We start from the raw sequence: 21958 nt of genomic DNA on the forward strand, positions 1-21958 counted from the left end.
ACTCAGGAAGGCACTATACTTAATCATTATAGTTTAATTATAGCAAAAGGATACAAATCAGAACCAGCCAAAAGGAGAGGCACATAAGATGATGTCTAAGAAGGTCCCAAATGTGAAGCTTCCTTGTCCTCAGGGTGCACGTTACCTCTGGGTACACCAATGTGTGCCAGTACACAGAGTGTTTGCCAACCAAGGAGGCTCACCTGAACTTCAGTTTCCAGAGTTTTTATCGGGGTTTCATTATACAGGCAGGGTTGTTTGAATCATTGCCCATGTGACTCAATCTCCGGCTCCATCCCTCTCCTCGGAAGTCAGGCTTACATTACTTTTGGGGCTCAAAGCCCCAAAGTTTAACCGTGTGGTTGGTCTTTCTAGCATGGCCAGCCCCTCTCCTGACTCATCTCATTAATATAAACTATCTAGGAGTCCACCATGAGTCTCCTCATTAGCATAAACTTTCAAATGTGGCCTGAGGGGTGCATAATGAATAACAAAGATACACCTGTCACTTAGGAAATTCCAACTGTTTAGAGGTTACTTCCAGGAACCCGAGAGAAAGGCCAATAAAATTGTTTATTACACAGTAGTACATAGTATTACATAGTATTACACAGTAGTACATAGTGTAATAAATACTTGGTAAATAAATGACACACCTGAGAGTTAGGTCAGATGAAACTGGATATTGTGATGACTATATCAAGAAGAAAGATAAGAGAAAACTGATAGAATCTAGCAGTGAGGTGATTGTATTCAAAGCAGTTTCAGATGTTAATTGATTAAAGAATAAATGGAAGTTGAAGTTTTATAGATTACTCTATTAAGATGTTCGCTGGTGACTAGAAGGTGGAAGATATAGGATATACAGACATGAACATGTAGAAGATGATGTGAAGGAGCCAGTGGACTAAAAGAGCTTAAGGAGAGAAGAACTGATAGGGCAAGTTTGAGGTGGCCTTATGGGTAACTGACTTACCAAACACTGCTGGTGGCCAAATACAGGTCTTAGGGATGAAGTAGAGATCATTTACTCAACCAGATGGGTTCCAATGGCCTTTCTCAATCTAAAAGCCCATGATTCAGCTCTGTGGAAATACCATTGTTCAAAGATGTTTATTCCTTTAGACAAGTGGTTCTTAATCGGGGGTGATTTTGCCCCTCAGGGGACATTCAGCAATGTCTGGAGATATTTGACCCAGCAATTCTACTTCTGTCTATGTATTCAAAAGAATTGAAAGTAGAAACTCAAGCAAATATTTGTATACCCATGTTCACAGCAATATTATTCATAATAGCCAAATGGTGAAACCAACCCAAGTTCCATTCAGAGATGAATGAATAAACAAAATGTGGTATATCCATACAGTAGAATATTATTCAACCTGAAAAAGGAAGGAAATGCTGACATGCTACAACGTGGATAAACCTTGAAGACATTACAATAGTGAAATAAGCTAGTCACAAAAGACAAATATTGTGTGACTCCACTTATATGAGGTACCTTGAGAAGTCAAATCCACAGAGAAAGAAAGTAGAATGGAGGTTAGCAGGGGTTGTGGGGAGGTGGGAAAGGCAAGCTGTTGTTCAATAGGTATGAAGTTTCAGTCTGGGAAGATGAAAAAGTTCTGGAGATGGATGCTGGCAATAGTTGCACAGCAAGGGGAATGTACGTAATGCCGCTGAACTGCACACTTAAAAATGATTAAAATGGTAAATTTTATGCACATATATTTTACCACAACTTAAAAAAAGACTGAAGTGCTACTAGCATCAGGTGGGTAGAAGCCAGGCATGCTGCTAAACATCCTACAATGTACAGGTCAGCTACTTCAACAAAGAACTTTCCAACCTGAATGTTGATAGTGCTGAGGTTGAGATATCTCACTTCCACAAATTAGTGAAAGAACAGCAGTAAGAGACTGTACAGTGATACTGGTCTTTTCACTTTTCCACTGCTTTTCCACACTCAAGCCACTTTCCTTATTTCGCTAGATTTCACTGCCCAAATCAAGCTAAAAAAAAAAGCAGAAGTAGTTAAAAAAAAAAGGAGGAAAACAATCACTTAAACCTCAAAACAGAATTTTGGAATTCTCAATTTCTGAGATACATATTTCTCTCTCTCTCTCTCTCAAATAATTTCACCAGTAAAGTTTGAAACTATGTAAAAGACTCCCAAGCTTGGCTTGAACTCTTCATATTTTGTTGTATTCCCAAGTCTATTCTATGCATGGTCAAGAAAAAGACAATAAACTATTTTAGCAATGATGTATACTTTCAGTATATATTGTGTGTAAATATATGTAATCTGATTTCAATTCTTATGAAAAATCATGAGTCTTCTACAGATGTCTTTTCTACAGCAAAGAAGGCATCCTGGTTTAAAGGATGTCTTTATTTCTCATGTTTAAAGGCTTAGAGAAATCTCAGTGACAAAGGATCATTTTTTCTCACTGCGTGTATTATCATTTAAAAGGGAACAATGTCTCCTGTTAAATAACTAGAACAAATTAAAACTTGAATGAACCATGACAGTAAGGGAAAATTATCCTTTACATTTTCTATCATGGGGCCACTGGATCAATGGCCTTTCAATTCAGTCAAATAAACCACTGATCCAGTCGAACAATCAGTGAGTCTTACTATTTTCAAGAAATTGAGCAGCTTATTTGATTGAAAATGATTGAGGCAATTGTGTGTGTGTGTGTGTGAGTGCATGTGTCATGCATGCATATGTTGAGCCCCACATTTGACACAGATGAAATACAAGTGGAAAAGGACCATAGTTTGAGAAACAATGGTGTTCAAAATTTTTTTAGTATTTTATTAATTTAGTATTTGTTTATTTCTCCATCTTGCTCCAAAAAAGGTTTAGGGCAGCTCTGAGTGTTTTTATATATAATCTGCAGGCTCTTGTCTTATGTTTGTGACTATTTTGTAGACTGAGTGCTAAATACTAAATTATTAAAGATTATGAAAGAAAGAAAGAGAGAGAGAAAGGGAGCAAGGAAGGGAGGGAGGGAGGGTGGGAGGAAGGAAGTAAGGAAGGAGGAAAGAAAGAAAGGAAGAATGGAAGGAGGGAGGGAAGGAAGGAAGCTAATATATAACACCCAATGAACTACTTTATCTTGAAGACTATTTCAATGACTTCAGTCAATAAAACCACTAGCAGACAAGACATCCTTGCTATTAATTTGTATTCAAGGATACTATAACTATAGAAAGTTGTTTATTTAAGTAGAATGAAATGTGACCTGAGTGTACTCATTGTCTTTTTACTTTCTGTCTCCATTTACCCTTCTGAAAGACATCCAAATTCTTTTTGGAGAATTTCTTTCCCCTCGAGCCATAGTCTTGGTGCGGATGATGAATCCAGGTGCTGCCTTCCTACCATGGAGTCACACCAGCTGCTGGGGACTCTTGGTGTCAAATCTTTCCTGAATCACTCAGATATAGGCAGGAGGTGGACTTAACAGTTTCAGCTTGGTCCATGGATGTACTCCCCAGGACTTTGACTCTTGAACAAGTGATGCAGGATTGAAGAGACATTTGGAGTTGAGTCATTCTGGTGGCAGTACCGCAACCACACTATTCATGCTACAGTATATTTCTCTAGTTCCTCATTCCCAGCCCTTTCCCTATTCTCTTCTTGATTCCTGCTTCCTGATCAAGTGTTACAATCCATCCCTAATTTAGTGGTTTAAAACAACAAAAACAATAACGTCATTTTGCTCAAGACTCTGCATTCTGGGCAGGACTCAGCAGGGACAGTTTATTTCTCCTCTACTCATTTTTATCTGGTAGGATTTTAAAGGTAGGACTTGAAGGCGTGCTCACATGTCCGGTACCTGCTCAGAGAAGGCTGAAACAGATGGGGACCAGTATAATTGGGTCTCCTTGGGCATGTTTTGAAACCTTTATATGGTCTTTCCATATATGATGACTTTAGGGTGGCCAGACTTCTTACGTAGCAGCTCAAGGAACAAAGATGCACGGAGAAGCCCTATCTCTTGTGCTGACCTAGCCTCCAAAGTCTCGCCGTGGCACTTCTGCTGCACTCTTGATTGAAGCAATGCGAAAGTCCACCCACATTCAAGGGGAAAGAACTTAAACCCTCTCACCTCTCAACAGAGTACCGTCAACATCACATTGGAAGAAGAACACGTGGGATAGAATATATACTAGTGAAATCATTTTCAGAAAATTTAATCCACCACCCTGAGCCTTTGGATTGATGTAATCCTGTTAACGTTTCAATAAACTCCCTGTTGCTGATCTTAGCCAGGGTCAGATTCTATTACTTATAACTAAAGAATCCCAATCTAATAGAGTAAGGATCTGTTTTATTAATCCCTTGGCAATTAAATGCCACCTTAAGGTTGGATATTTAATTAATATCACCATCCAAAGGTTGGTACTTATTCATTAATTAATTGACACACCTGCGTGACTCAGAAGCCAGCTTTGCTTCACTGATGAACGATTCCAACTATTTTATCAAGCTTCACTCCATCGCTGCAAAACAGACACGGTTATAAGAAAATAGCTGAGGCAGAGAAAGGTTATTTGGTTTATCACAGATGGCAATGGGGAGTGCAGTGCTTCCAGAAACAGACCCAGAAGTTTTCATTCCCTTGGCCAGGCTGGAACTATTAAATCACATAGAAATACCAGGAAAAGATAAGCTGCATGAACCAGTGATTGTTGGCACTAAACACTCCAGTGAGTTCAAAGAGCCCTTAGGGCCTGCTGTTTATTTGGAAAACCAGAAAAAAAAAAAAAAGTGGCAAGAGAATGGCAGGATAGAAGCCTAGCTACATATTAGCTTATGATTTTATCTTAAACAGGCTTGTTTGAAGAATTTACATATTAGGGGTGCATGAGTTTATATATATATGGGTTTAGAGCACTTTAATCCTTTTTTAAAAAAGCTTCGGGGCATGCATACACATATTAAATAAAAATGTATGTTCCATTAAATATTATCAGTCGGTCATCAAAATATCACCCTGAAAAGAATTTTAACATAAGAGCACATAAATGTCAAAAAACAAGTTAGAAAAATAGCTAATGATATAATTAATATATAGACTATGGTGCTGCTTTACTAAAGGTGAAGATGTTAAAATAAAAAAATGAAGTAAGAGAATAAGTATGTTGTTTCTAGGAATATTCCATCCCTCCTTCTGGAACTTATTAGTCAATTTCCCTAAGATGCCAGAAGGTTCTAGAAGATTTTTTAAATGTAATTGTGTGATTAACCACCTATACTTACTCTTTTATTAATGAAGTCCTTGGAGATAGAAGAGAAAAATATATGCCTGTGGTTTCAGCCACTGATGTTTTTCAGGGCTCAAATATTATATTTTAGTGTTCAAATATTATAGTGTTCAAATATTATATTTTCATCTTCTCTTTCTCTCTCTCTCTCTCACACACACACACACACACACACTCCATTTCCACCTCTTTTCCTCTTTGGTTCTCTTCCAGAGGCTGCTCTTTCAGTGACAGACATCTCCATGGGCTGTTCTTTGTGACCACCGGCTGCGCTGTGAGAACTGTTTTGGTCTGGCTTTTCTTCATGCCTGTCAAAGGCCACAGAGTGTTGGAGTCTGAAAACACAGCCCGAACAGCATGGTCCCCAGAGACTCCCAATACATCTCAATAAAACTTTCAATGATCTCCATTTTACACATAGCATTTCTGTTGTGGATGACACACCTCATCTGAACAAATTATATTGAATAGTACCTTAAGTGAAAAGGTTCGTTCGAATAGGGATGATACAGAGAATTACCTCTAATACCTTGTTTTTTTAATTTCCCATTATGAATAAAACCACTACTAAAACCCAAGAAAAATCATATACATTCTTTTCAAAAGCACAAAGGTCCTAAAACCTTTGATTTGAAAACCCCTTGTGGCCCCAGCATTTTAAGCCATCTTGCAGAATGTTTTATGTGTAAATACACTTGTTAGGACTATTTTTCCAAAGAAATGATTATTAAGGTCCATTACTGAAACACCTTTCTATTGATGAATTTTGGAGGTATTGCTTTACTCTTTATTTGTTGTGTCTGTTTATCTAGTTTTATTAGCAACTTGTTGCTGGATTCTTATGTATTAATTCAGTGCAACAGTAAGGATTTTTTTGTGTTACGTTAGTATGAGGCTACTTTTAAAATTTTATATTTTTACCTCTGTGTAAGTACAGTACTGAGGAACTAAAGGACATACATAACTCTCAATCTATCATCTGCATTCCCTTTGCATTAAGTGTAGCACTGGCATGAAAATCAGAGCCCCAGCTGCAATTTTTCCAGCTGTCTCTGTCACCCTGTGATTTTTCGGTACAAATTTTCTAGCCTGTTTGAAAAGGCAGGCTTCTACCCTCTTCTTTGATTGTGCTTAGGCATTTGTCCAGCCTGAGACATGGATTAATATGAACAGAATCACAGACTCTTCTGAACATAAGTCATTTACGTGTGTTTAGTGGCAAATACCGAGCAAGAAAAAGGCAGACCGCAGTTGCCTTTGTACAGAGTCTGGGTAGGTTTTGATTTCACTCAGAGTCAAGAACAAAGCAACCTCTGACTTTTCCTCAAACTCAGCCCGTATGGAATGACTTCTAATGACTTCACGAACTGCTAGCCTTCAGATGACTGGAGCGTTTTCCGCTTTTTAAGTTTTCCTCCTTCTATGACGTTTTATGATTATACCTTATGGTGCAGCTCTATTTTTGTTCTCCGTGATTTTCTGAGTGCTTAAAGTTTAGAGGGAATTTTTAAAAATCATTTGGCCACCATCAAACGTGCTCTTCAGTTTGGGGATGACGTGGAGTGAGACTTTAAGTACCGTGCCAACACCAAACATGGCATTCCCTATTGAATGAGCCAAATCCATCCCCTGAGTCTGAATAATTTACAGGAGACGTGATGTCATTGTCTACTTAGAGATAAATGGAAAGGAGTCTGGGTGTAGACTTTTGGAGTGGCCTTTGTAATAACAGTAATTAAAAAGAGCATTACCTCATATATTTAAACTTTTTGTACATACCATGTGCTTTTCTCATTTTTACCCAATATTACTCAAAAAGGGCTAGTAGTCCTGTTTCATTATTTTTGAAGCACTGTTCGATGACACTGGTTTTAACAGTTTCTCACAGTTCACTGCTTCAGTTTTCATCAAATTATATTTCTAGTTACACTAGACACTTTCACCGTCAATTTCCACATGCCTCAAAGATATGCGAGGACCAGTTAGCTAACTGTGAATTCGGATACCAGATAATAGCTGCTGTAGAACATGTTTTTCTCTTAGTACAACCTTTTCTTTCTTTTTTTTTTTTTTTAAATCAGTTGTATTTCTTTTTTTTTTTTTAATTTATTTATTTATTTATGGCTGTGTTGGGTCTTCGTTTCTGTGCGAGGGCTTTCTCTAGTTGTGGCAAGTGGGGGCCACTCTTCATCGCGGTGCGCGGGCCTCTCACTATCGCAGGCTTTCCTGTTGTGGAGCACAGGCTGCAGACGCGCAGGCTCAGTAATTGTGGCTCACGGGCCCAGCCGCTCCGCGGCATGTGGGATCTTCCCAGACCAGGGCTCGAACCCGTGTCCCCTGCATTGGCAGGCAGATTCTCAACCACTGCGCCACCAGGGAAGCCCAGTACAACCTTTTTTAAAATGAAAATCTTAGACTCCACTAGGCAAACTCCTTGACACCCAAACACATCCATATTTCTTTAACTAAATTAGCTTGTGCGTATGGGGAAGGTTGAAGATCACCACAGACTATTTAATTTTGATGTGCAAATCTTGTAATAAGATAAACACTAGCCATATACACTTCCATATACTTCATATCCCAGCTGGTGGAAACGCAGCACTCATACAATTTGCCAAAGAACTGCCAAGTTCCAAAGAATTCTCAAATCCTCCCTCCCTTAAGTTCTACAACTTTCCCATGTTATTGCCATCACGTTTTGAACCTCCTGTTGTCATATGAACACTACAGATTAGGGCCCATTTTATATTCCAGACAAGTCTGAAGTATGCAAATAAGTGTTATATCAACAATTGGTAGTAAAGTTTAAATATCAATGAGTCATCATTCTCAACAAACTATCAGCTTATTTGTTTTGCTTATGAATTTAAACAACATAACCAAAAACTGACCGCAGCTAGCAAAACATAAAATCCCTAATTTGCTGTTTAGAATATTGCTTTTGCCTCAAAAGTTATTTTTTATTAATAATATGACAATAAGACCGTATCTCTCGGTCTTTCAAAGATCAATTCAATCATTCCCATAAATGTGAATATCAGAGAGATTTTCTTAATATGTTTTAGGACTATCGAATCCTTAAGGGAGCATCTTTTAAAGTAATCTCTATGGTTATAATATGTGTGCAGTGTCCTGAAATGGAATATGGACTGTTAGGTATTCTAAACTTATAACATGCATAGCGCTTCTTTTTTTTTTTTTTTTTTTTCATAGCACTTCTTTTAATGAAAGTTCTATAGAGCCATAGAAGGATGTTTAATGACATGGAAAGATGTTCACAGTATCTATTCAGTTGAAAGAACAGGTTATATAGGTAATGGGATATGAGGAAGAAAGAGGGGAACTTTTACTTCCTAATGTATTTCAGTATTTAATTTATTTACAATGGCAGTATATTAGTTTTGTATTAAAAAGATTTAGAAATGGATTACAAAACTGTATAATAATTACTTGATATGTATCATGTATTATTCTAAGGTCTTAAAAAATACTCATTTAATCCTTGTAACAACTCTACAAAGTAGGTTTTTGTTTTTTTTTAATACTTATTTAATTTAATTAATTAATTTATTTATGGCTGTGTTGGGTCTTCGTTTCTACACGAGGGCTTTCTCTAGCTGCGGCAAGCAAGGGCCACTCTTCATCGCGGTGCGCGGACCTCTCACTATCGCGGCCTCTCCCGCTGCAGAGCACAGGCTCCAGACGCGCAGGCTCAGTAGTTGTGGCTCACGGGCCTAGTTTCTCTGCGGCATGTGGGATCTTCCCAGACCAGGGCTCGAACCCATGTCCCCTGCATTGGCAGGCGGATTCTCAACCACTGCGCCACCAGGGAAGCCCACAAAGTAGGTACTTTTAATATCTCCTTTTTACAAACGAGGAAACCAAGGCACAGAGGGTTTAAGTAATTTACCCAAGGTCATGCAGGTAGTAAGAGGCAGAGGTGGGATTCCAATCCTGCTTTGCTCTCAACTACTACAATATGCACTTAACTGTGTTCCTAGTTTTCTTCCATTTTTGCAAAATACATTTGACTGAAAATCTATATAACCAAGTGTTAACAGTAGATATTTCTGAATGATGAAATTACAGCTATTTTAAATTTTTTTCTTTTTGCTTATTTGTATTTTCCAATTTACACAAAACAATGAATAGAAAAAGAAATAATATTGAAAAGGAAAAAAAAATAATCTTTTTACAGTTCCTTCTGTACTGAGCATGAAATAGGGATTTTGATATATCACTGTAATTTTTTTAAAACTACCCTCCTGTAAACCTTCCTTTTATTTTAGAATCTAGTAAAACCATGTCCCGTAGACCTTGGTTATTCATCTCTTTCCTTGTGTGCAGATTTTGCTTTGTTTATAGATGGTCACTATGGGGAATCATGAGGACAGAAGAAGAAACTGATGGAACTTTCAAAACATAGAAATTCCAAGAAAGGGGTAAATTTTGAAAACATGGTTGCCATTATAAATGTCCTTAAAAGTTTATATATATTTCCATTGCATCTTTTCTTGGCAGCCTGACTTGCTAAGAGGGGCCATAGTGACTTAGTTTCCACCAATCAGGAACCCAATAATCAGAACGCCTTCACAGTGGGTTTGTGGGTTTGTGATTGGGTCCACATGGAATAATCCTGCACCAAAAGAACAATATTCTTACTTGTAATCAGTGTCTATGTATTTCCTCTGAGAGCATATCTGTTTCTTTGAATGCTTCACTTAAAAAACAACCATTTTTAAAGAATCACTTAGAATATTGTTTGGAATATTAAATAGAAGTGAACTAGCTCCAATAAAGACAGAATGTGGAATTGACGTAGCATCTAAAAACTTTAAAGGAAAACAGAAATACACTTACTTCTTGTATTTATATTTCATACAAAATAAGACAAGTCCATACGTGGACCAAAAATAGGTGTGGGACATTGAATGAGGGATAACTTTCTAGAATCTGTATGTTTGAAAAAAGTTAATGACATTTTATGCCAGTACTGTATTTCATACTGCAGTTCTTCATGACAAGATGGGATTCCAAAAGGTGTGTATAGAATAGAATGAAGTTGGCTTGGAGACGTGGGAAGGGTGCCCTACGAGTAGAATGAGGGGTTTAAAAAAGGAAGTCGTTGGGTAAGTATAGCTCTCAGCCTCTCTGGCTGGGTACTACCACATCTTCAGACAGTATTTCAAGACTCTGGTAATCTTTGTTCTTATTATGTAAAATGTATTCAAATCTCTTAAATCCATTCACATCTCTCCATGTCTCATCTCCTCCAAACTGTTCTGATGGAGGCTACCATCACCTCCAACCCAAAGACTGCAATAGCTTCCGAATGGCCTCCCAAAGTTCACTCTAGCCCCCTAAAATCCATTCTCCACGCTGGGGCTAGAGTGACCTTTGCAAAACATAAATCTAATCATGTCAGCCTTTCTACTTAAGATCCTTAAACAGCTTCCGGTTGCCCTCAGAATAAAGTCAACATCTTCAACAAGACCTCAGTTGTGACCTTCAAATGTTTTTAACTTGGCCCTTCAGTTCTGGCCTCTGCCTACAGATCCGGATCCAGACCCCTTTGGTACTCAGCAACCCGCCACACTGCTTTTCTTTTTCCTATAACATCCTTGTATTCCTTTCCTCCATCAGGGAGCCTTCACTCAGAGGAGGAAAAGTACCCCTATTTTACGTTTTCTTTGTACCAGTTGCCTCTCCTTTTCTTAGATACAATTTTTATTTATTTATGTGATTATTTAAAGTCAGTCTCTCCTCAGGCTCATTAGATTACCTACTTCATATGTGGGAGAAAACTCTTGCTCTTTGCTTCATTAGACCATCAGCATGGTTTGAGTACTCTGCCTGTCACAGAGCAGAGCTTAAAAAATATTTTTTGAATAACTGAACATTATTAATACTGAGAGAAATGGGGTTTAGATTCTGATGGTCTCTCAAAGTCCATTTAAAAAAAATGTATTCATTCATTTATTTATTTTTGCTGAGAGGGAAATTTACATTATACATTGCTTAATCAAGATATTGATATATCTTATACTAGCTTGTCAAACTGAATTATTAAACTTGAAAAACCCCACATATGTTTTCTTTAATCTGGTTATTATGGGTTTTCCACACTGCCCATCTTTCAAAAGAGATTACTTTGGCTTTTACTTCAATGGGATTGCTCATCTTCCACCACGACAAGCCTATCCCAAGTACCACTAAATTCTATCCCACTTTTCCAGAATTGGGACCATGATATGATATAGGGAAGGACTCAGCAAACACTAATTGATAACAGAGATCATGCAAGTCTGTTAGGCTAGAAAGCACACTAGCACATGCTCAGTATCTTGTTAAGATTTTTTTTTGAAACTGATTATTAAAATTACTACATAAATAATACTCGTCTCTTTTGTTGATACATGCTAAACATTAGCTAGTAAGTATGGTAAGAATTAGTGAGTGTTTCGTAAAATTTTAAGATTTCCACTCTCTCCATGTTTATTATTTAAGCTGCTGGCAAAGCTGGATCAAATTTAGTCTCTCTAAGATAATGCCTATAAAATTCATTTTATGAAATAAAATTTCATGTGTTCTAGTGTTTCTTGAATCTTTCTTAGTCATACACATTTTTATTGGTTAACCAAAAGGCAATTTTAAATAAGAAGGACAGAAACCATAATTTATATATTTATTTTGAGCACTTCAAAAAGGATCTATCAAAGAATCACGTTAATCACATAGTTTTCTTTTGAGACTATATTTTGATATATTATAACTGTAAATTTTAAGATACAAATTCTTTTTATTTCTTCTGCATCCTGCTGTGTTTAAAAAGAAGGCTGCCTTTAAATGGATGGGATACATAAAAAGCTTCAGCTTCTCTATGAGAAAATCAACTTATGAAGCAGTCTTATGTACTATTTCATGCTTTTGAAGACAGTAACAAACCCCTTTAATTGTACTATTTGAACTCCGTAGGAAATCCTTAGCTCTTATCCTCCACGCTGGTCTCATGATATCACTTCCGTTCCTGCATACCTGGTATGGATTTTCCTTCATTGTGTAGTAGCCTCAATCACTCATGCATTCTCTTACTCTTTTTCTCATTTATTGACTCATAAGATTGTTGAACAAATATTTCCAAGTTTCTACCAAGTGCATACATAGCACATAAGAATGAAAACCACAAAGGAAGAGAGGGCATAGTTCTTCAGCTTGAGGGGGTTACAATGAAAACATTTAAAACAAACTTAAAAAAAAAGTAAAAACTGTAGGAATTTAGAATAAAGTAAAGGTATTGGTTGGCTCAGATATTTTCCTAATTGTGTCATAATAGTTCTATTAACAGGCTCTGATTTCTGATAATATGTATCTTAAGTTTTGCTGGAAGATGATTAAAATGCAACCAATTTAAAGAAAAAACGAGGTAAAATAGTTGAATTTTTTTCTGAAGAAGAGCTGCAGGGTCGAACCAAGCTTTTAGTTATACACAAGTATCCCTGAAGTATTGGGAAACTATTCTCATAGGGAGAATGAAAGCCAACTCCAAATAAAGTACTGAGCTTTCAAGGGAAGTAGCATTCACTTCCCAAGCTTCCACCTAAGGTTCTCCCACGCTCCTATCTCTCATTTTCTTCCCTAAATGCATTCTGAAATGATATTTTAAAAGATATTGCAGCAGCATATCAGGAAGTATATTTGCCAGTTCCTTCGATGAAATCACTGGAGAAAGGGTCCAGGTTTACATTCCATTAAAGGAAAAAATTTGTAATATTTGCATAGAGGCAAGCATAAACTTGGCATTGGATTTTTATCCTTCTTTTGTTTTCCATTAGAAGCAATAAAAATTGAATTTAACAACAAGAAAAAAAATGGAGCTTACAGGCTCACTTATCTTAAAAAAAAAAACACCACCAAAACTCCCAGAATATAACATTTAAAATTTGGTATAATGAGGCTTGATGTTTCAAAGCTAATGTCAGGGGACAGACATGGCTCACATCCAATCATTTTAAAACAAGCTTTTAGTGTAGGTAGCTATGCTGGTAGAGAATATGATTTGACAAAATGCAATATGTTCAAAACCATGGGATGAGAATTATTTGAAAAGTGAGTTCCTTTTTTTCCTAATTTAATATTTAAATTCACTTATACTTCTCCAGCTTCTTTATTTTGGTAGTCAAATGGAAATAAAAATTCATAACCCTAATACAGGTTGGTCACTAACTCTCAGTGGATAACTGATTAGCAGGGACACAGTAGAGGCTGATTTCTTCCTACACTACAAGCTACGATTTTAACCTTTTTTTGCCTCAATTTTTCCCCACTCAATAAAATGATAAACAATTTTTCATCAACTTTGTAAAGGATCACTCACTTGATTTTTTTTATAGCATTAAGTATCCTATAAAATGTGCCACTGAAGTAGAACAGGTTATTATTTGTTTTTTGTGTGCACATTATTTAGATCCAGGATCATGTACAAACTAGTTTTGCTTTTTTGATTGACTATCAGGTTGTTTTTTTTTTCTAAAGGAAGAAAACCACAGAAATAATTTGGTTGGTGCAGATTTATTTTTGACTGATTAAATCAGTCAAAAACAGTCGAAACTTTTTAACCATTTAGATAAGGGGTGTACTGCTAACTCATAGAAGAAAGAAAACAAAACCAAGCATTTCTTCAAAAACATGATTCCAGTCAGTGTTTGCTGCTGGGCTGGAAATCAAAAGCAAAATATAAAGGAGCCCCTCCCCATCTTTGGCATTCTTAAACACCAATGCTACTTGCTGTGGTTTATGCTGGGCAAGGAAAGTGACTGTCTTCTTGCTCCCAGCACATTTGACAAGTACGGACACTCTGGACATACTGTACAACAAAATAAATACATTAGCAAGCCCTTCATTTCTACTCAGGCATAAGACATACCTTACTTCAAATTCAAGTGCCAGCAAAAATAAACTCAAAATGGATTAAAGACCTAAATGTAAGGCCAGACACTATAAAACTCTTAGAGGAAAACATAGGCAGAACACTCTGTGACATAAATCACAGCAAGATCCTTTTTGACCCACCTCCTAAAGAAATGGAAATAAAAACAAAAATAAACAAATGGGACCTGATGAAATTTAAAAGCTTTTGCACAGCAGAGGAAACCCATGAAAAGACAACCCTGAGAATGGGAGAAAATGTTTGCAAACGAAGCAACTGACAGAGGATTAATCTGCAAAATTTACAATCAGCTCATGCAGCTCACTATCAAAAAAACAAACAACCCAATCCAAAAATGGGCAGAAGACCTAAATAGACATTTTTCCAAAGTAGATATACAGATTGCCGACAAACACATGAAAGGATGCTCAACATCACTAATCATTAGAGAAATGCAAATCAAAACTACAACGAGGTATCACCTCACACCGTTCAGAATGGCCATCATCAAAAAATCTCCACACAATAAATGCTGGAGAGGGTGTGGAGAAAAGGGAACCCTCTTGCACTGTTGGTGGGAATGTAAATTGATACAGCCACTATGGAGAACAGTATGGAGGTTCCTTAAAAAACTACAAATAGAACTACCATACGACCCAGCAATCCCACTACTGGGCATCTACCCTGAGAAAACCGTAATTCAAAAAGAGTCATGTACCACAATGTTCATTGCAGCTCTATTTTCAATAGCCAGGACATGGAAGCAACCTAAGTGTCCATCGACAGATAAATGGATAAAGAAGATGTGGCACATATATACAATGGAATATTACTCAGCCATAAAAAGAAACGAAATTGAATTATTTGTGATGAGGTGGATCGACCTAGGGTCTGTCACACAGAGTGAAGTAAGTCAGAAAGAGAAAAACAAATACTGTATGCTAACACATATATATATATATATAGAATCTTAAAAAAAATGGTTCTGAAGAACCTAGGGGCAGGACAGGAATAAAGACGCAGACATAGAGAATGGACTTGAGGACACGAGGAGGGGGAAGGGTAAGCTGGGACGAAGTGAGAGAGTAGCATTGACATATATACACTACCAAATGTAAAGTAGATAGCTAGTGGGAAGCAGCCGCATAGCACAGGGAGATCTGCTTGTTGCTTTGTGACCACCTAGAGGGGTGGGTTAGGGAGGGTGGGAGGGAGATGCAAGAGGGAGGGAATATGGGGATATATGTATATGTATAGCTGATTCACTTTGTTATACAGTAGAAACTAACACACCATTGTAAAGCAATTATACTCCAATAAAGATGTTAAAAAAAAAATTCAAGTGCCAGGAAAGCCCATTGTAAAAGGGACATATTTTCAAGTGAATTCTGTTTGATCTTTTTCTATAGGGGCTCCAACCAGCCTCTCTCCCTTCCTCCCCAGACCCTGGAAACCAATTAGTCTCAGCACAGAGGCCACAGACCAGGCTGAAACGGTTCCTTTTTATTTTTAGGGGATATAATTTCAGCTAGGATGTCTAGTCAGTTGTCACATAGTATACCTAGCACACTTCTCCCTCTCACACACATCCATTGGATTTCCCTTTGGAGAATGCCTAGATTTTTGAGTCTGCCTCCTGGAAAGGAATTAGAGCTGGTTGGCGTCCAAATCCTTCAGCTCTAACAATGGCATAACATCAGAGGGCCACCTCATCTTTCACAGTCAACACCACCAACCAAGTTTTCAAAAAGCCTTCTCTTCCTTGTCCTCTGTCTTCTAGCATTTCAGCGGCTTTTCTTTTCCTTACGTGTTTGCCTACTATTCTGAAAACCTTTTCTTCCATAATCCAAAATAGCAGAGAAAAAAGGACAAACTTTGATTTTTACGTTTTTGAATTGCTTATCCTTTGGGAGAAATGTGCCCCAAACACAAAAATGGAAACAATTAGTCTTTGCCTCTCCTTGCCTCCATATGCTGAACCTGCCTTAATTCATGGAGGTGAAAGAAATTATCAGCTGGATTGGCCTAGGAACAACATCGCAGAAAGAAAGGTGTGTGTGTGTGTGTGTGTGCCTGGCGAGTTGAAAGGCTTGAGAAAAGGGAGCATAGCTCTCCCCCAGGAAAGTCTAAGCTAAGCAGATGGGGAGGGGGACCCAGGGTCGCCTTCCCTGGTTTCAGCGCAGGGCCCGAGCCGCTCCTCTTGCCCCCGAGGCAAGCTCTGCGCCCTGGAGCTGTGCCAGGACTGCAGACAGCGCCCGGCAGGTCGGTGGGTGGGGGGCCTGGGGCCTGGGTGTTCCCTTTGCAGAAGACGCCCATTTGGAGGGAAAACTCCCTTTATTTTCCTGGGGCTCCGTAGCCCCCCTCCCCGGTCCCCCCATCATTTTTACGCTGATCGCACTCCTGATGATGAACTTGCAGCTCAGCTTCCTGCCGCCTGCTTGACCCGGGAGCACCAGCAGGCTGCCGGCCTCGCCCTCAGCTCCCTCCTCCTCTCTCAACCCCGGGGCCTCAGGGCGCCAGTGGGGGTTCGAGGGGGCCGGGGCTGCAGGAGGGGCGCGCGGGGGCGCGGGGTCCCGCCGGGGAGCGCGCACGGAGCGGCGCCTCGGCCGCCCTGCTTCCTGGAGCTGTGCTCCTTTGACCCCAGTGGCAGTCCCTGTCACTGCACCGCTCTCGCTCCCTCCGGCTCGCCGCGCCCTCGCTCCCTCTCCTCGCCCCCTCGCTCGCTCTCTCCCCAGATCGAGGCTGCTCCCGTCCTTTCTCCCCCGCGCCTCCCTCTCGCGCCGCGCCCCCCGGCCCCCAGCCCCAGCCCGCGGCGGGACCTCTGGGGTCGAAGGTTCTGGCCCGCCCGCGCCCCTCGCCGCCCCCGCGCGCCTCCCGCCGGCTCCTGCTGCTCCGCGATGGATCGCCTGCTCGCCGGGCGCTGAAGGCATCCCCGGGACCCGGAGCGCAGCCCGGGAAAGGTAATCCGCCCCGGGAAGGGAGGCGGAGGGCGGGGGAGGGGGAGGAGGCGGCCGGGCGCCCGGTGCCGCGCGCGAGAGGAAGGGAAAAAAATGCACACACAAAGCGGAGCCCGGGTGCGAGGTGCCTTGTCAGAGGCGCGTGCGAGGGGCTCGGAGGCTGCGGACCGCGGCTGCCCCGGTGCCCCTGACATTCTCACAAGCCGGCGCTTCCCGGGCAATTCGGAACCCGAGGAGGGCTTATTTTCAACCCCCGAGCGAAAGCGAATTCTTTTTTAGGAGCTGTCTCCCTCCCACTCCCCATCTTGCCCCTCTGCCCTTCTCCCCTCCCCCCACCCCAGTCCTCGGCCCCCGACCTCCCGGGGTCCTCACCTCGCGGCTCCCTCCTCCGCCGGGATTTCTTAGGAGGGAAGGAGGGGGTGTCGGCGAGGGGCGGCGGCGAAAGCCCGGCAGCGGGGATGGGGGTGGGGACGAGGGCACGGCGAGCTGTTTACTAGAAAGTCCCGAGGTTATGTGTTCGAGCCGCCCCGGCCTAGGCCCGGGTGCATTGTGTTGGCCCGAGCCCCGGGCACCCGCGGCGGCCCGAGCGAGGTGCGGTGGCCGGGAAGGCGCCGCGCAGCTTTGTGCTCGGGCTGCGCTCCGCGGCCGCCCCCGGGCCGCCCGCGTGCGCGCCGCTCTCGCGCGGGGCTGTTTCTCACTCTCTCCCGGCGCCCCAACCTCGCTCTCCCCCGCCGCCTCCGGTCTCCACGATTGCAGCCTGCCGAGCGAGCAGGCGACCCAGGCTGGGCGGCGGGGGACGAGCGGCGAGAAAAAGTAACCGTTGCCGCCCGATTTCTTCCCTCGAGAGGCAGGAGTTTCTTTGCTATTTACATGTAACAGGGTTATCTTTGTAAAGCCTTTGAATTCCGAGGTTTGCGGCCTAGGAGGTAGAGGGGGCATTTTCCTGGAGATTGGGGAGGGGATTAGAATCCACCAGCAAGGAAAGAAATTAAGGATGCGCCAGTGGGGTAGATTTATTACCACATTCCCCCCCAACACACCCCAAATTAAGTGCAAATGCGGGTCATGAAAAATGTGTAATTGATTTGAGATGCTGCAAACAAACACAAACAGGTCATGGTGGAAAAAACAAACAAAACTTTAAGTGCAAGAAAAGATTTCCAAAGAGGGGGGGAAATCCGTGGCCTCCACACCCCCTTCCAACGCTCGCTGGCTCCCTCCCTTTCTTTCTCCGCCGCTCCAGGGAAGCAGCCCGCAGCTCCGGGGCAGAGAGCAGGGAGGCGGTGGCGGCTCCGGGCGCGGGCTCCGCTCTGAGGGTTCGGGGATGCCAACGCGCCCTGGAGGCTGACGTCGGGGGCGTGGGGCTGTGATGCTCGAGCGAGGATGGCGCGGTGTCAGAGCCATTGGCCGCCGGTGGTCATCAATCAATTCGGGGCTGGGGGAAAGGTAGAGAAAGAAAGACAGGCGCCCAGCGGAGCCTGGGGCCGCGAGCGCCAACGCCAACAGTGCCAGCAGCGGCGGCCTCAGCGGAGGCGACGGCGGTGGCAACGGGGGACTGAGCGAGTAAGGCGAGCTGGTGCTCCAGGAAGGAAGGGGGAGCTGTAGTCCGGACGAGCCGGCCGTGAGCCGGGAGGGCAGGGCGCGCGCGAGTGTGTGTGTGTGTGTGTGTGTGTGTGTGTGTGTGTGTGTAGTTGCTGACCACCCCCAACTGCCCACCCTAGATTTAAAACAAACACACCAATCCAAAGTAGAGAATTCCGCGCCCCCCGCCCCACCATATATAGACTCTACGCGTTGCCAGAGGCGCGGGAGAAAAGTCCTGCCCTTTCTTTCCGAAAGAATGTGCCAGCCGGGTGTCCGCAGTGCTGGAGACAAGTTCAGGTGTAAGTGCGTCGGGAGGGAGGGCGCTCTGTGGACAGAGGCACGTGGAACTTTGTGCATCCGTCTAAAAACCTTGCTGGAGAAGCCGCCCGGAAGGCTTCTGGGCATCGCTCCGGAATACAGGGATGAGTAACTGGAGATGGGCATGAAAGAGTAAGGGCGTGAGTTGAGAAAGCACTCGATCAGTGCTGCAGAGGGAGGAGAAAGCGAAATTTGGCGGAGTCGGAGCAGGCGAGTCCCAAAGTCCGGCCAGGCGGTCGGGCGGTCTTCTTAGGGCTAGTGAATAAAATGAGCATCCTTGTTTAAACGAGGAAATCACGGGCTCCTTTCTTATAGGCTGTGCCGTGCGGTGCTCGGGCAGAGAGGTCATGAGTTGTTGCTTTGAAAACTTTTGGTAAATTGGACTTCTGGTGTCTAGGAGGTGGAGACAGTTATTTAATTCCTCAGCTTTTAATCCTTTCATTGCCAGCAGACTTTAAAAGCGTTTCCCACTAGATTCCTGAAAAAGAACATTCCAAGTTGCACAGCTTAAGGCACAGGATAAGTGATTGCTGTCTAGGAAATGCAAAATGTGCTCACATGATTTTTTTTTTTTAAGAGAAAATCAAAGTAGCACCAGCATGAATGTTTGGCAGTGTCAATCCCTTTTACATTTTTCTTTAGGATTCCTGGCATTTAGTACTGGGTTCCTTTGTTTTGTAGAGCAAATGTATTGAAGTATAAAAATGGAAATTTTAAAAAAGAATACTGGTCTCTTTAAATATGATACATAAAGTAATGTAAGTGTGATGAGGATGAGATGCTCCAAAATCTGATTATTTGGAAGGTTTTACTGACTAAATACGTGAAGCAAGGTGACGCAGGTTCTTGGTAGTTTTAGGTGGTGTATCATTCTGTTTTGTTTCAAGCTTTTTCTAGATTTCTCAGGTGAGAGGAGGGAGTTTACCAAAAAACAAACAAAAAAGCCTTTCCCATGTATTGGTGTTTCCTATTCTTGGGATATGATCATCTTGTGATGTGAGTGGGGGTGAACATAGCATTTTTAAAAAATAAGCTTTTTCTTGATTTGTCTGTAAAGGTTCCTGTGAAAGTTTTGAAGCTCTCTGCCTCAGTCTGACATTTTCTTCAAAGGACTCCAGATTAAAGAAGATAGACACTGCAGGTGCACTGTTTCGATAAAACATTTGAAAGAGAACGTGGTAAAGATGAATTCAAATGAGGTGCCAGCCACCCATTTAGCCTTTCCGAGTTTCAGGGGCCTGTGCTTGCTGAAGAGGCACAGATCTCACTTGATAGAAAAGGCAAAATCCCATGTTGACTTTAGGGTACAGTGGACCATATAGGAATGCAAACTGATCACCTTCTAAGTTCCATCTTTTCTGGGCTTCAAACGGGAGGGTCTGATGCTAGCTACTGTAAGTCATTGCCTAGATATTTACATAATAGGAATGTATCTTTCATTTGTAGGCCATTTTGCTTAGTTTAATTAGCGAGTTTACTCCAGAAACATTTAAACTGTTTCTGGCACCGGGTGCAGAGATTGTCACTGAGAGGTCACAATGGTCTAGACATGAATTTTGCTTCCCTTGCTTCTTGATGTTCTGTATTTCACACAATAGACATTGATGGCAGGAACATAAGAATTGCCATGTAATTTTTACACCACTCTCTAATTTATGCAAACACTAAGTTCTTGCAGTCTGAAAATGTGTATTTTTTCCCCTCTGTGCTTTGATGGCTAACATTCTTTTTAATGACAGTCATTTCTATAACAGGAAGATGTTTTCATTTGTTTTTACTTTTCAGCGTGGTGCAATTATGCAGTTTTGCGCTTCGGTCGTGTCTCTCGGTACTTTGTGTCTCAAAAGAGAATTACAGTACTTAGAACAGGACTGCAATTTGAAGCAGGTGTTGTGTTTTACTGTTATGCAAAATAACAGTAAAATATAATTGTGGGGGAAATTAAGGAAACAGCTGCAAACTTGGTATGAGAACTGCTACATTATGATTTGTAAGCAGTTCTTATAGATATCTTACATCAGAGGAGTGGGGGAAGATTTTAATTTGTTAATCCTACTGGCCTGGTTGTCTGTCAACTGGTGCTTAGAGGACTCATACCTCCCATGAAGTCAGGAAGAAGAAAGAGAACCCAAAGTGACACTTTGTTTAAAATGCCAGAGCACAGGGGATTCATTTCTTGGCGGTGCTGTTGTGCATTAGGAATGCAGGCAAGGTGGGTGTTATTTAGCTTGCTTTGCTAATATGAAGAAGACAATGATTTGAGTAGAACGCTGCGGAATTTCTTAGCCCAGCTAGCATATGGAGGACTACACAAGCCCTGGGTTGTAAAATAATAAAATAAATGGCCTATGGCAGGCCATCTGCCTTTTTGCTTGGTATTTAAGGTGTTTCATGCCAAATTTAAATCTAATCCTATTATTCTAAATATTTTTATTTGAGATAGCAGCTAAGATTCCCAGAGCTTAATGGTGCACATGGTGAAAGTATTCTAATGTGGAGCACTTAAAGTAAGAATGTGGGTTACCTAAGGGTTATCCAGGGAGTGTGCTGCCCGCTTCTTTAAAACCTCACTGATCAATTGCAACAGCAGCGAAGCAGGGATGTGCTCTGCTCAGCCTTTGCACACTTGGTATAAAAATAAGCATCCTCATTTCCGAACCCAGGGCAGCAACTAATATATTGACATTTATACAAAGAATCAAAAAGAACAGAAACATTTTTTAAAGTACGAAACCAGCTACTGAGAATTATGCAGCACCAAGCAGGAGTGAAGTGGTAGATCCAATGGCCACCCTCCTTTACCTCGCCTTCTGGGCTCCAAGAGGGGCGGTAATGAGTGCATCCAAAATGGTGGTCCAAGCCTGGATGTATTTGACTTTCCCCTGAGTAACTG

The 21958-nt window shown here is 41.5% G+C and overlaps 1 protein-coding gene and 1 long non-coding RNA gene across 6 annotated transcripts in view; one reads left to right on the forward strand and one right to left on the reverse strand.

Moving 5' to 3' along the window:
• Positions 1–1011: 1011 nt before the first annotated feature.
• Positions 1012–17771, reverse strand: LOC130708942 (uncharacterized). The gene is made up of 4 exons (XR_009009325.1): positions 17536–17771; positions 5464–5585; positions 4440–4512; positions 1012–1085 (listed from the first exon to the last, which is right to left on the reverse strand). It is a non-coding gene; the product is annotated as an uncharacterized LOC130708942 (long non-coding RNA).
• Positions 16681–21958, forward strand: part of MPPED2 (metallophosphoesterase domain containing 2) — a 174572-nt gene continuing 169294 nt past the window's right edge. Inside the window, exon 1 of one of the 5 annotated variants that reach the window (XM_057553650.1) lies at positions 16681–17166. The gene's annotated coding sequence lies outside the window, so the exon portion shown is untranslated. Of the gene's footprint in view, positions 17167–18595; positions 18727–18986; positions 19047–20186; positions 20207–21958 lie in introns of those variants that run through there. The other 4 variants (XM_057553647.1, XM_057553649.1, XM_057553648.1 and 1 more) reach the window with 4 other exon arrangements.

This window comes from Balaenoptera acutorostrata, chromosome 9, assembly GCF_949987535.1.
Source record: "Balaenoptera acutorostrata chromosome 9, mBalAcu1.1, whole genome shotgun sequence".
NCBI lineage: Eukaryota > Metazoa > Chordata > Mammalia > Artiodactyla > Balaenopteridae > Balaenoptera > Balaenoptera acutorostrata.